The sequence below is a fragment of the Triticum dicoccoides genome, chromosome 4B (assembly GCF_002162155.2).
Source record: "Triticum dicoccoides isolate Atlit2015 ecotype Zavitan chromosome 4B, WEW_v2.0, whole genome shotgun sequence".
NCBI lineage: Eukaryota > Viridiplantae > Streptophyta > Magnoliopsida > Poales > Poaceae > Triticum > Triticum dicoccoides.
The window spans coordinates 151,827,216-151,839,321 of NC_041387.1; positions in this window are offsets into that span (position 1 = coordinate 151,827,216).

Genomic DNA, 12,106 nt, shown 5'->3' on the forward strand with positions numbered 1-12,106 from the left:
GATGCGCGTTGAGGCGCGCCCCCAAGTGGTGTCTGAGTACCTCCCTTGGCACGCTGGTCAGGTCGGACGCTTTCTGGTCAAAAGACCCTGAGCCGGCCTCAAGGGAAGTGTCGGGCGTGCCATCCTATGCAGGAGGAGGGAGGTCCCAGGCGGAAAAAGCGAGACTCTGGATGTCGCCACCAGCCAGCGCCTTCGTCACCCCACGATGGTCCATGGGGAGGAGCTACTTCTTCCTCGCGAGGGCAATCTTAGGGGGCCGTCAGAATCCTTGGTAGTGGCAGACCGGTAAGCATGCTCGATGGAGCAGACTGCCCCCTTCTCATAGCAGGTAACGGTGATAAAGCCTCTACAGCAAGGCATCTATAGGACATTGTAGCCGTGTTTGGTCGCTACCATGAACTTGATGAGTGTGGGTTATCCCAGGGTGGTGTTATCCGGGAGGTTGTTGTGGGCCATGTCGACTTCGATGAGTTTAGTGTGGTAGTTGATGCAGCTACTGAAGGTGACAAGGAGGCGCACTTGTCCGAGGGGAATGGTGCACCTGTCCGTCACGCCGAAGAAGTCCTGGTCGGCATCAGCTAGTCATAAGGCACTTGGAGCATCTCGAAGGTCGCAATGGAGATCACGTTGAGACTGGCTCCTCCGTCGATTAGGGTCTTGGTGACAGCGATGTTGCTGATGGTGGGAGTGCACAACATGGGGAGCGCGCTGGCAGTGGCCGAGCACCTGAGATGGTTTTGGAACCAATGGTCATGCCCTACTATGACCACTTGAGGGGTCGCACAACCTCGGGAGGGCGGCATTCACCTCGTGAGAGAATTGGTTGAAGAGACGGTTGGACACAGGAGGCTTGAGGCTCGCCGAGGATGTAGGCTATCACGCGTGTCTCTTGGTACCCCCAACCCCCTTGTCATGCTAGTTGGTGTTGTCCTTCTGGGCGGTGGCGGGAGCGGCGGAAGGGTGGCATTCGCCTTAGGTTGCCAGACGTGAGTGAGGTAGTCCTGGAGTAAGGGGTTCTCGGGTGTCCTGTTTATTTGATATGGGCCGGACTAGTGGGCCATCGAGATACAAGGAAGATGACCACCTCTCGTGTCCGGATAGGACTCCCGTGTGTGTGAAAAGCAAGTTTAGATGTCCGGATATGCTATTTCATTTCTGTTAAACTGGCTTTGTACAACCCTAAGCCCCTCCGTATCTATCCGGATGGTTTAGACCGGAGGCAGGATCATAACATTGATAGGCTAGCCAAGCTAGGGTTTAGCCACTACGATCTCGAGGTAGATCAACTCTTGTAACCCCTATACCCTTCGAATATAATCAAGTAGGAGTATGGTTTTACCTCCATTAAGAGGGCCCGAACCTGGGTAAACATTGTATCCTTTTGATTATTGTTACCATCAGTCTGCAAACATACAGCTTGGGCCCCCTACCCGAGATCTACCAGTTTTGACACCGACATTGGTGCTTTCATTGAGAGATCCGTTGTATCATTGATAGAAGGATTGATGACTCGCCTCTTCATCAACAATGATGCAGCGTCCAGAGAAAACTTTCTCCCCGGACAGGTCTTTGTGTTCGGTGGCTCTGTGCTTCGTGCCAACTCAACCGGCCACCTTGAGCAGGTCGATAGTTACGCCCCCGGCCACCAGATCAGGTTCGGAAACCTGAACTACATCAACGATATCCGAGGAGGTCTGAATTTCAAGGGGTTCGTGACCTCGGTTGTCGCCCCTTGCCCCCCATGAAGGAAGCTCTTCAGATTCGCTCTCAGACCCCATTCAAGGGTCAACACTCACGCCGCCTTAGGCTTAGATCCGGAGCAGGTCGTATTGTCTGAAGACGGGAGCATCAGCCCCGCCGGACTCTTTTCTATCATGGAATTTCCGACTGGAAACCCAGATGCGATCTTGGACTTGCCTCTGGACGACAACTCCGAACTTTTGAAGTGTCAGTTGATCAGGCCCGACCAGGTGTCTGTCACCGGACCCAGCCCGGCAGATCCGTAGTCTCATGCCCAGCTTTCACCTCTAAACAAAGTGCTCGGATTAATGCGATCTCTCGCCATTCGGGAAGCCTTGCCTCTGAACTGCACCCAGCATGGGCTGGGGGCTGAGAGCAGGGAATTTTATGACCCGCCAACCACCCAGTTAATAGCCACTATCGAGGATCTAACCGACATGCTGGACTACGCGTCCGAAGACATCGATGCTATGGACAATGATGCCGATGCCGAATCTAGCCAAGTCCCACCCATCATCGGTCATTGGACGGCTACTTCAACATATGACGTATACATGGTGGACACTCCTGATAAAAAGGACGACGAGGATAACCAGAATCCTGATGAGGACAAGCTCGTCAATGAACCACCAAAGCGCCGACGTCAGCGGTGGTGCTCACGATCGCGTCGGGCAAAGAATAGTAACAACGGCACTGGATATAATGAGACCCTAGATAATGCCAAAGATCCCGAACACCCTGTCGAGCCCATGTCCGAACAGGATGAGAGGGAGGAGGGTCAGTATAGCCCCAAACACGCTAATCACGATGATTCGAAAGAGAGCTATTATATGCCAGTCTCCGAAGAGGATGTTAGCCTCGGTGAGGAAGACATTATCATCCCAGAGGAACCCTTCGAGCAAGAACGCTTCAAGTGACAGCTCATCACCACAGCACAGAGCCTGAAAAGAAACAACAACAACTCAATGCTGAATACGATACGCTCAATGAAAGGTGGACCAAGGTCCTGGCCGCCAAGGAGTACGGCCATGAGCAACCAATAAGAAGTTACCCCAAGCGCAAGCTACTGCCTCGATTTGATGATGAAGCCCTTGAGTCAATACTGTCAAAATATAATCAAGCAGACCAACCAGACCGACCACCACGTGGACGAGATAAAGCGGCATATCAATCCTAACACCAGCCCGCACCAACTCGCCGAAGAGGCAAGGAGACATCAGCGGCGGGCTACACATATGACTTGCAACGGGACCTGGCAAATAAAACCAGTCAGACCAGATCGATCTATGGATCGAGAGGCCGTCCCCCGGCACGAGATAGCGGCCATGAAGTCTGGCGTGATGAACATTACAATATTCCGGATCAGCACCGAACTCAGATGTCATCCGATCTCCGCTGTGAGGTTGCACGATACAGGGGGGCCGCACACCCTATGTGCTTTATCAATGAGGTAATGCAACACCAGTTTCAGGAAGGGTTTAAACCCGTGTACATCGAGCAGTATGATGGAATGATGGATCCAGCCGTCTGGATTGAAGATTTCCTTCTCCACATTCATATGTCTCGTGGAGATGACCTCCATGGCATCAAATATCTTCCTCTAAAGCTGAAAGGACCAGGACAACATTGGCTAAATAGCCTCCCAGAGAACTCCATTGGAACCTGGGAAAATTAGGAATATACTTTTCGGGCCAACTTTCAGGGCACTTATGTCCGGCAACCGGACGTTGATGACTTGAGTCACATAATCTAGCAATCAGGCGAATCGGCTCGCAAGATTTGGAATCAGTTCCTAATTAAAAAGAACCAAATGGTGGACTATCCAAACGCCAAAGCCTTAGCGGCCTTCAAACACAGCGTCCAGGACGAATAGCTCACCCGACACCTCGGGTAGGAGAAGCCAAATACCATGGTAGGCTTAATTGCACTTATGACCCGCGTCTGTGCGGGAAAAGATAGTTGGTTGGCTTGTAGAAGCAACATCTCGGGAAACCCCAACACTTCTGAAGCCGGGGATGACAATGGTAAACCGCGCCACAATAAATACAAACGTTGGAGCAACAATGACGACGCAGATGATACTGCAGTTAATGACGGATCCAGTGGTTCCAAATCTGGTCGGAGGAAGAAACCTTTCAAAGGCAACAGGATGGTCCATCCAGCTTGGATAAAATCCTTGAGAGGCCCTGTCAGATTCATGGCACACCCGATAAGCCTGCTAACCACACCAACAGGAACTGTTTGGTTTTCCAACATGCCGGTAAGATAAATACCGAACACAAGGGTAAGGGACCTCCAAGTGAGGACGATGATGAGCCCCGTCAGCCAAACATCGGGAGCCAAAAGCAGTTTCCAAAAGGGAGTGCAAGCACGTACTATGGGACGTCTACGCCGTAGAGCCTGTCGTCCCCAAATTCAACCCATGGTAAGCCTACACGATCCCTTTGATCCCAGGGATCACCCAACTAGTATCCGTCACGGGGGTTCAGCTGCCCTGGTACTCGATCCAATCATCGACAAATACCATCTCACTAGAGTCCTTATGGACGAGGGCAGCAGTCTCAACTTGATCTATCAAGATACTGTCCGCAAGATGGGCATTGACCCATCAAGAATCAAGCCTAGTACCACTACCTTTAAAGGTGTGGTACCCGGCGTGGAGGCCCGCTGTACGGGCTCACTGACACTGGAGTTAGTATTTGGTTCCCCACACAACTTCCAATGTGAAGAACTGATCTTCGACATCGGCCCCTTCCGAAGTGGTTATCACGCACTGCTCCGACGAACTGCTTTCACGATGCCCGGAACACGTGGCGTTATTACAGTCAATGGAAATATGGAGCGCTCCCTCCATACTGAAGAGCACACTGGCGGCCCTTGCAGGTGAGGTGTACTGTGGCCTCATTAAGCTGAATAGTTCGTCGGGTAATAAAGCCAATGACGTGTCTAAACGAGTTCGGTCCGCTCATCATTGCGATAAATCAACGTGTCCGGACCATGATTAGCATTTCGGCTTATGACGACTGCCCCATAAGGTTGCGGCTTACGTACCGCGCGTACCTAACTACGCACTCAAAATACCTTCCGAAGTGCCAGAGGTACACTGCAGAAAAAGTCCACAGTACGGCTTGACCTTATTTGGAACTCATACATTTTTACTATAGGTTCATGAAGAGCCCTATTTGCTGTATGGTTGCATCAGGGATCCTTTCAAGGCTAGCGTTTCCCTTCTTTATGGCCAACCATAAAATACTCCTATCAAAGGATTTGTTACCAAGGAAAAAAGGCACAGACGTGCGGTAGGGCATCACAGGAGTCTTCGAACCATTACTTTTAGGCCCTGGACTATACTTTCCCTTATGTAAATTTTTTTAGCCATGTGACATGACCTTAATATTCATGGCATTGCCTGTCGAAACACGCCTTGACGTATTAATAAGGATATAAAGGAAGCAGATGATCACCACCTTTTTGATTTGGGTTTTTATATTATCTTGTCATCCGTATTACCTCCTTGCTTTCGACTAACATACATGCTTCGGCATGACCTTCATACCAGCGGCTATATTCGGCGCCGCAAACTCTTAAGTTCGAACACCTATAGGGAACTCTTCAGCGTCTCGGATATTGCACTATATGCATCGACTCCGAATCATGTCTTTGGTGTATAGTTGGGTTGCCCAGCTCCTATGCAAGCCACCTTACATTCCACAAGTTCGGCTATGGTAGCAAAGGGAGAACTACTGCGATTGTATTTCTGGTTTGTCCGGTTAAGTACCTTAGTAGAGAAAGCCAAAAACAGACTATCATGCTATGCGAGAGCGGGTCAGCTATCCGGTGACTTAGTATTATACTACAAATCATTCGTGATTTATGCCGTGTTATACGAGGGGCTGGGCTTCGACCAGCCGTGTTGTAAAAAGCGTCATACTCTAGATCGCTGTTCACGCAACAGGGTCTAGTACTTAGCCCCACCAATGGACTCTTATGGCTAAGTGAAAGTAATAAAGCCGCATTGCCTGATTGCATAGTTCACCTTGCAAGATGCCTCCTATATTGGACCAAGACATTGGATAAAGTGAGGACATGCGTTCCCGAACACCCATGTAATATTACAGGGGGGCAGAAGCCGATGACTGGTAAACTTTCAGACTTATAAAATAAACGGCCAAACAGCAGGATAAACTAACAAAATAATAAAGCACAAGCGTAAATATTTCACATTATGAGTTCATTACATGGTTCGTACAAACCGGACTCCACTACTCAAGTATGATATCCTTTGAGCATTGACCCTCTACAATGCGGGCCCCTCAAGGACCTTGCTGAAGTAATTCTCCAACCTCCGGTGATCCTAGCCTTCAGGCGGCCCTGCGATAGCAATTTCGGTGGTGTTCATCTTCGCCCATTGCACCTTGATGCAGGCGAAGGCCATCCAGGCACCTTCTATGCAAGCCGGCCACTTTATGGTGTCAATCCGAGGACGCGCATCGACCAGCCGCTTCACGAGTCTGAATTAGCTCCTGGGTATGGGCTCGGCTAGCCAAAGAGGCACTATTACATCCTTCATGGCCAGTCCAGCCACCCTGTGCAGCTCTGTCAGCTGCTTCAACTGATCGCTGAGGGGCGCTAGATGCTCTTGCGCAAGGTACTGCGACCAGAACATCTTCTCTATTGAGCTCCCCTCTTCGGCTCGGAAGAACTTGGTGGCATCAGCAGTACTCCTCGGCAGATCCGCAAACGCACCTAGAGAACTCCAAACTTGGGTCAGCAAGATGTATCTCTTACTTGTAAATTTACTCTGCAGAAGAAAGGCCTTACCAACCACTATCTGCCTCAACTCCTGGATCTCCTGGCGAGCTCCCTGGGCTTAACCCAGGCCTCCTTCATGCTCTCAAGAGCTTTGGAGAGTTCGGATACTTGCTCCAAAGTCTTCTGCTCCAAGGACTCGCACTTAGCTATGGCGTCCTTGAGCTCTTGTTTGACCTCGCCCACCCGCGCCTCATGTTTTCGGTGGGTGGTTTTCTCCACCTCCAACTCCTTTAATGCCTTTTCAGCGGTCGCCCTGCTCACATCCGCCTCCTTCTTCGCTTGGGCAAACGCGCACTTGAGGGACTCGACCTCGGCTGCGCCAACTATGAGTAATGTCATAAAACTCAGTAAGTTTAAAGAATTAAAACACATATCATTTCGGGTATATACAAGTGCCGCATTCCTTGCGTTTCATCAAACCACTTGTTGACACGGTCAAGCTCCTCATCGGCTAGTCGAAGTGTCTGATCGAACACGAAAACCTCCACGGCTTGGGCATTAGCCGCGAGCATGGATGCTTGTGCCACACAATTGCATAGTACATTATTAACTTGTTTCGGGATCCTCCATCCGGATTGTTCCAATCCGGACAGAGTCTCAGGGGCTACTGTCTATACATGGGTTCAACCTTGCATAAAAAACTTGTTAGAAAATTACATCGCATACCACAAAGCCCATCAGTAGGCTTTTGAAGGCTTTGTTTAGTCCGCCTTTTGCAGACCAAACTTTATCCACGATGAGGCACTCCTCCACGATGGAAGCATGTTGCAGTTCTTCCTCCAGAGTATGAGCGGCCTCCAGATTAACAGAGGCCGCCAATGGAGATGTTGCTCCGCTTCCCTCTATCGAAGGAGGGTGTTGATCTGAACCTGGAGCCACATTGATCTCCGGGGCGGTGTTCGGCGAGGGTCTAAACTATTGAGCCCCCCACCCTCGGTGGTCGTGGGGGCCGCCATGCCCCAGTCTGCGGCATCCAAGGTATTACCCTCGAGCACCTTCTGTACAACCTCATCCACCCCTCCTAGGCCAGGAGAGGTCCTTTGGGACGACTCCTCTGTGTTCTCCTTGGCAGAGGGAGAGGGATCATGATGGTCTGTCACTCTCCACCTCTTCAGGCGCCAGCGAATTCCCTGACGAAGACGAGGGTTTCGGGATATCACGCGGAGGGCCGGGATGCAAGCAAAGATACAATTTATATAAACAGAGGTGGGTAAGGAAAAGCTGAACAAGTAAAGTTTTAGATGCTTACTACTCGGCCAGGGGCTTACCCCTGGAGGCTCTCCTTGCGCCGTGTTCGGACTCCGAGTCCGAACTAAACAAGAAGGTGATCTTCTTTTTCTTTGGCGTCGCCCCTCCGGATTCTCGGAGGCCTTCCTCTTCTTCCTCCTCGTGATGCAAGGGGAGTCGCTCTCCACCTCCTCTTCCTCCTCCTCTTCATCCTTGTCAGAGGAGAAGGGCTTGGTTTCTCCGGATATAGCATCTGAAGTACCTTTGCAGCGCGGTCTGCCCTTGGACCCCTTGCCCTTCTTATTTCCCTTCTTCTCTGGCGCTTGGTAGGGCACCGGGACCAACATCTCCGCCAGTTGGGGAGTGGCTGGGTCTTCGGGCAACAAAGTCGGATTCTTGATCCACTCTGATTTCTTTGTCCAGCCATGTAAAGAGGTGGAAAAATAAGATTTCACATTGATCAAAAATAAAGACCCGACAGGTCTTTGGAAAACTAATACTTATTGGAGTGGCCGGATTCTCAGCGTCCAGTCCAACTTCTTCGATCTCCATGGACCAGCTCTTCCGCGCCTTGAAAATTAGCTTTCGTATTCCCTCGTGCGTCGTGTCGAGGAAGTGCTGCAGAGTCCGTAGCTCCTCCGGATTGAATTCCCACAAGGGAATGTCTGGCGCTGGTAGGGGAGGATGCGGCGGAAGAGCATGATCTCCACCACATTGGAGAGACTGACGTTATTCCTCAGCACGTTGGTGATGCGCGTTTGCAGCGTATGTACGTCCGTATGGGACCCCTAGTCCCTCGCCTTGGCGGTCCATGAAATGAGCCTCATGGGAGGTTGATCTGAACTACGGAATCACCGCACACTTGGTGCGGCGCGGCTCGGTGATGTAAAACCACTGTTGTTGTCAGACCTTGACGGTCTCAACAAAGGCCCCCTTGGGCCATGTGGTGTTTGGCAGCTTGCTAATCATAGCCCTGCCACAGTACACGTGCTGCCGGTCGACCACCTTCGGCTTCACATTGAAGATTTTCAGCCATAGGCCAAAGTGTGGGGGGATGCGGAGTAAAAGCTCACACAAGACGATAAACGCCAAGATGTGGAGGAACGAGTTCTGGTCGAGATCATGGAAGTCCAGCCCGTAATACAACATGAGTCCCCGGACGAAGGGATGGAGTGGAAAACCTAGCTGTCGGTGTCAAAACCGGCGGATCTCGGGTAGGGGCCCGAACTGTGCGTCAAGGCGGATGGTAACAGGAGACAAGGGACACAATGTTCTTACCCAGGTTCGGGCCCTCTCAATGGAGGTAAAACCCTACTCCTGCTTGATTAATATTGATGATATGGGTAGTACAAGAGTTGATCTACCACGAGATCAGAGAGGCTAAACCCTAGAAGCTAGCCTATGGTATGATTGTTCTTCGTCCTACGGACTAAAACTCTCTGGTTTATATAGACACCGGAGAGGGCTTAGGGTTACACAGAGTCGGTTACAATGGGAGGAGATCTTCATATCATATCGCCAAGCTTGCCTTCCACGCCAAGGAAAGTCCTATCCGGACACGGGACAAAGTCTTCAATCTTGTATCTTCATAGTCCGGGAGTCCGGCCAAAGGTCATAGTCCGGCCATCCGGACACCCCCTAATCCAGGACTCCCTCAGTAGCCCCTGAACCAGGCTTCAATGACGACGAGTCCGACGCGCAAATTGTCTTCAGCATTGCAAGGCGGGTTCCTCCTACGAATACTTCATAGAAGATGTTGAACCCAAGGATAGTGTCCGGCTCTGCAAAATAAGTTCCACATACCACCGTAGAGAGAATAATATCTGAACAAATCTAATCTGTTGACGTATTCCGCAGCGCGACATCACGCCACGGCCAAGCCTTTATTTTAATCATTTTACTGTTCCACCTCAGCGCGTTTAGCGAGGCAATTTCCTTGGCACATCTTGTCAAAGCAGAGATCGTGTCCCCTTATTCCGGGATTCTCATCAATACGGGCGTGGGTAACCCAACCGCGCCATTAACCGCGGCGCTTGGGAGATAAGCGAGTTTTATTAGGTTGGTGGGGCTTATAGTTTCGGCCGCCCATAAAAGGGGATAAGGATCCACCCTTTCCATTTACGCCTTCTTCCTCCTTTGCTTATCCATCCCTGCACACTCGAGCTCCAGTGCCCAAGTCCGCACATCCCTTCTCAACCTTCTCCAGCCATGTCCGGAGCGGGAGGCAAGTGGATGGTCTCCTCCATAATGGAGGGGCACATCAAAAAGTTGAGGAAAGCCGGATATCTGCACAACGACATTGCGCACCGGCTTCCAGACGAGGGGCGGCTCGTCCCCACCCCCAGGCCCCATGAGAGGGTGGTGTTCCTTCCCCATTTCCTCTGCGGACTGGGCTTTCCATTCCACCCATTTGTCCGGGGGCTCATGTTCTACTACGGCCTGGATTTCCACGATCTGGCCCCGAATTTCATCCTCAACATCTCAGCCTTTATCGATGTGTGCGAGCCTTCCTCCGCATCAAGCCCCACTTCGGCTTATGGCTGAAGACCTTCAATGTCAAGCCGAAGGTTGTGGGCGGCCAGCAGGCGGAGTGCGGAGGCGCCATGGTAGGCAAGATGCCCAACGTTATATGGCTCGAGGGCGCCTTCATGGAAACCATCAAAGGGTGGCAATCGGGGTTGTTCTACATCACTGAGCCGCGTGACCCTGAATGGGCAGCGGCCCCCGAATTCCGATCTGGCATCCCCACATGGCTCACCTCCTGGAAAGAGAAGGGCCTGACATGGGGTGATTTGGAAGAGCTGAACGGACTCCAAACCTGCGTCCAAAACCTTGTGAACAAGAAGATCAAGCTCGTCAACGTAGTCCAGGTCATGCTCATCAACCGGATCCTCCCGTGCCAACAACGGGCCTTCAACTTGTGGGAGTTTGATCCGGCGCAGCACCAAACTTTGAGCAGGCTCTTCGATACTACGTATGAAGATGCCGGGAAGGTGCTGTTCAAGGGCGCCGAGGCTCCCGCATCCGCTACCGAAGATCGCGGATTCAGCTCGCAGCGTCAAGCCAGCGAGGTAAGCTATTTTACCCTTTACAGGACACTTGTTTTTCATAGTTTGACTCTATGCTGGATCTAAGCTCCCCTACCTTTGACAGGCCTGGCAGAAGAAGTCTGGGCAGGTTAACTGTTCGGCTCCCTTACCAGAAGACCCAGCGGGCGCCCGATTGACGGGGATGCTGGTTCCGGCACCTCATGTGGTGCCGGATAAGAAGGCCAAGAAGAAGGCCACGGGAACATGAAAGAGTTCCCGGCGTCAGGTGTTATCGGACTCATCGTCCGATGACTCCGAGGCGGACTCCTCCCACGAAGATGAGGAGGAGAAAAAAGAGGCTTCTTCCCCAGCGGGGGGAGAGAACAAAAGGAAGGCCTCCCCAACTGGGGAGGCCGGAGGGTCCAAGAAGGGAAGGACCCTTCCTTCGGACTACTCCACTGACGCCGACGACGGCGAAGAGGAGTGGCCACCGAGGGCTAAGCCCCTGGCGACATCGTAAGTGTCCGGATACTAGAATAATTCATGGCGTTTCGTTTGTCGCATAGAATCTCCTAACGCCGAATACAACCCTGCAGCCTGCCCAAGGACGGGCTTGACATTTCAACGAGCGGCTCCCTGGCTCCGTCGGATGTGAACAACACTTCACTTCCGGCCGCCTCCTCTCCTCGCGCTGCTGATGATGCCGAGGTGGGGCCCCAAAAGGGGACCAACCAGGAGGAGGAGGTCCCGGAGGTACCACAAGGCAACCTCCCAGACTTTGGGCATAAGGGGAATCAAACCCCAAGGGGTTCTAAGTACGGCCCTGGGCCGGACTCCGCACCGGAACATTCAGTGGTTCCGGAGTTCGACGGGCGGTCCCTTCGTAAGAAGGGCGAGACTGCGACACCGGCAACCTCCACCCAACCGGAGGCACCGGATAGCTTGCTGGAGGCGCTTAACAGCGCCTCCATCAACGAGGCGCACCGCACTATCATGAGTGCGGTGATCCAGAAAGTTCAGTCCGCCAAGAGCGGGCTGACTGAAGCCTGTACCAGCCTTCTAATAGGCTTTGAGGTAAGTTTTAAGATATGTAAGAATATTACCGCATAGACAGTAGCCCCTGATGCTCAGTTTCATGTTCGGAAAGAAAAGCCGAGCTGCGGATCTAAAAAGATATACGCAAGAGTCTAACATAAATATGTTAATATGCGAATGCAGGCTGCGCTGCTGACCTCTGCTGCACTGACTGCGGAGGTCGACGCATTGAAGCAGAACCTCGAGCGGTCTGAGAGCGAGCT